We start from the raw sequence: 3,865 nt of genomic DNA, 5'->3' as shown, positions 1-3,865 counted from the left end.
TTAACTATTTTATTGTCTATACATGTATATGACATGGTTATGCACCATGAAATAGCTGTTAACTAATAATGAAAGATTATTATTTTGATCATTCACTTTTTTAGCCTAATTTCCTGTTTTCCATGTTGTATATACTTGAATGTAATGAGAAGCACACAGCACATCAGTTTCATATCTAGCCATTCAGACAGATGTCAACTGTCAGGTGTGTGTGTGTGTGTATATGTGTGTGTGTGTTTGTGTGTGTGTGTGTGTGTGTGTGTGTGTGTGCGTGCGTGTGTGTGTGTGTGTGTGTGTGTGTGTGTGTGTGTGTGCGTGAATGAGTGAGAGAGAGAGTGTGTGAGTGTAGGCATGTGTTTCTATGCAGAAATAGAAATAAAATCCATTTTCCCTCCTGGTGTTGAAAATAAACTCCTATTTATTTATTTTCATTCACAGCTTGCATCGTGGAATCTGTTTTTCTTTTACATTAACTGCACAGTTTGCGGCTGTATATATCTGCTGCTGCTGCTGCTGTGTCACCTACTGTATGGCTATTTATAGTGGTGACAGAAGTGGAGTATGGTGGTTGATCTTGTGCTGGCTCAAAGTGGCATAACGGCAGTCACAGCCGTACCTCCTGCTCTCCTGTGCCTCCATGATTATGTACCGAAGATGTAGATGGCATACAGAACACATCACCATGGAGATTTGGGATGACGGGCAACACTTAATACTGCTCTTCTGCCTCCATCTCCCCTCTTTCACACGCAAAGAAACACCACTCTCTCTCACACACACACACAAACATACTGTACTCACCTCAGCTCAGCGTTATCATTAGTGTTGTTGCTCACGAGGAACGTTTTGATGTTCAGGGATGTATTATGCAGTGCACTGTGGCGATGAAGGGAGGGGGGCAATATGTCATGACTGAGTCTAAGCCATCAAGCATGAATGAAAATGAAAGCAGACACCATGCTACCTGGAAAATAGATATCAGTATGTCCAATTAAACAACAAGAAGTCTGATTTATTGAGGGCTACATGTTGGGTCCCACAAGGATCAGTGCTGGGTCCAAAATTGTTTCTATTGTACATAAATGACATTTGTAATGTGTCTAAAATATTAAATTTGGTTTTGTTTGCTGATGACACCAACTTGTTTTGTTCTGGCAAAAACATTGAGCAGCTTTTGGACACAGTGGAGACTGAATTAGAATCGCTTTAAAACGATGGTTTAATATTAACAAGTTGTTACTGAACATAAATAAAACTAAATACTTAATATTTGGACATCGGGAATTCCAGACATATTATGTTAGATAATATTGAAATAGAAAGAGTATATGAGAACAGATTTCTGGGAGTTGTCATAGATCACAAAATAAGCTGGAAACCACATGTTAATCATATTAATACCAAAATATCAAAGTCCATAGCAATTCTGAACAAAACCAAAGATATTCTTAATACAAATTCATTACTTTTATTATATCAATCTATCATACTGCCATATGTAAATGGTGTGGAAGTTTTGGGGAAAACATAGAAAACAATCACAAATCCAATTTTCTTACTTCAAAAGAGAGCAATCAGAATCATAAATGGGGCCAATTATCGTGAACTGACAAATCAGTTATTTATAAACTTACAGGTACTTAAATTTAGTGAACTTGTAGACCTTACAATAGCATCACTAATGTACAAAGTACATAATAGCATGTTGCTAGACTGTATCCAGAGGCTGTTTCAAATAAGAGAATGTCAATATGAACTCACTTTGTATTTTCACTAAACCAAATAGCCGAACAAATGTAAAATAAAGATGTGTTTCGGTGTATGGAGTTAAACTGTTGAATGAATTAGAAATTGACATGAAAATGTGTAACACAATCGACGATTAAAAATTTTTTTTAAACATAAGCTGATTAACAAATATAAAACAGAAGTGTGAATACCAGAAGGTACACAAAACGTATGAGATTTTTTGTGTTGTACTGGGTTATATAGTGTATACTTTTTTTCTGTAACTTTCATCTTCGTATGAAAGAATATAATTAATGTAAAACGGGTAGGTGTAATAAGCTCAGGCTAGGGCCTACACCTTTTTGGTCCTGTTTGTTTCTTATATATATATATATATATATATATATATATATATATATATATATACAGTATCTCACAAAAGTGAGTACACCCCTCGCATTTTAGTAAATATTTCATTATATCTTTTAATGGGACAACACTGAAGAAATGACACTTTGCTACAATGTAAAGTATTAAGTGTACAGCTTGTATAACAGTGTAAATGTGCTGTCCCCTCAAAAAACTCAACATACAGTCATTAATGTCTAAACCGCTGGCAACAAAAGTGAGTACACCCCTATGTTAAATTCCCATAGAGGCAGGCAGATTTTTATTTTTAAAGGCCAGTTATTTCATGGATCCAGGATACTATGCATCCTGATAAAGTTCCCTTGGCCTTTGGAATTAAAATAGCCCCACATCTTCACATAGCCTTCACCATACCTAGAGATTGACATGGGGCAAACTTACATCCTGGTACCCATGCCAATCTCTAGGTATGGTGAAGGGTATTTGATGATGTTGGGCTATTCTATTCGGTTTTCTTGTCTGTTCATTTTTTTGTTTTGTTTGTGGAAGTAAAAGCAACAATGTTATGTTTTGTGTATTGCTTGTTATCAGTGCATTGGGTTACAGATGGCTGAAAAAAATAACATAAATTAAAGCTGCAAGCAGCGCTGGACGGGCCCTCGCGCCTCTGTGCGCGTCGGGGTTACTGGCGGACGCCGATCCTTGCGACCGTGTATTTGTGCGGCACACAGACACTGCAAATTGTCACCAATGAAAAGGGAACTCCCTGCTGACAAGACTCTACCTTAAACGGTTTAAATGTTATGAAAGGGGGCGTGGCTTAAGCATAGGGGGAGGGCCAAACCATCACCAATGAAGAAGGAACTCTCTGCTGAGTTCAATGACACCTAACACAAGACTTTCCGTTAAACGGATCACCAGTTATTGACATGTTTTGACATACTTCATATGTGTACCAAGTTTCGTGAGTCTGCTAAATGCACTGCAGGGGCTACATTTTTTTTTTAACTTTGTAGGGGGAATGTAACGTTATCTTACCTGATGTGTTTTATCCAGTATCTTTTATCAGCCGAGAAGTGAAACTTACATCCTGGTACCAAACACACAGGCATCATAGCTTCAGTAAGACGTCACCTATGTGACTTTGGGGTGAGCAGTCATTCTAATTACGTATTTTCACAGTCTTATACAGTACTTTTACAGTTTTATGACAAACTGAGACTCTCTTGACTTGCAAAATTATCTTTTAAATTGGCGAACATGTTGTTACGCTGTTTGTGTGCACAAAGACAGCGTAATGCGTTGTTATAAACTGGTATTGCTAACAATGGCTAACCTGGCTAGAGCTAATGAACTCGGGTGTAATGTCATTCCCAGCTTCGGCTTCCGAGTCCCGAGGTAAATGGAACGCATGATAAGGTCCCACGGTGATCCACCGGAAGGGGAGGGACTTTGCCTCTCTATCAAGTATTCGCTTCTCTCTTTCTTTCTTTTTTAACTGTCAATATCTTACTACAATGTGCTACTACGACTGGTGGCTCATGCCAGCAACCAAGCTAATGCATACAGTAATGTTATCTTGTTACAACAACGCTCAACACCCTCTAAAAGTTATTCTAGTATGATTGTTTTGACCATGGATAACATGGCTACCCTGCCTCACGATTAAATTCGCCACATAACGTTAACTAGAGTATGTTAGCTGTATGGTTAGTCGATTCTTCTAATTGTAAGTTAGCAATTTAACATTTTTTGTTATACATTGTTA

This window comes from Perca flavescens, chromosome 7, assembly GCF_004354835.1.
Source record: "Perca flavescens isolate YP-PL-M2 chromosome 7, PFLA_1.0, whole genome shotgun sequence".
Taxonomy (NCBI): Eukaryota; Metazoa; Chordata; class Actinopteri; order Perciformes; family Percidae; genus Perca; species Perca flavescens.
Note: the sequence above shows the minus strand (reverse complement) of the source record.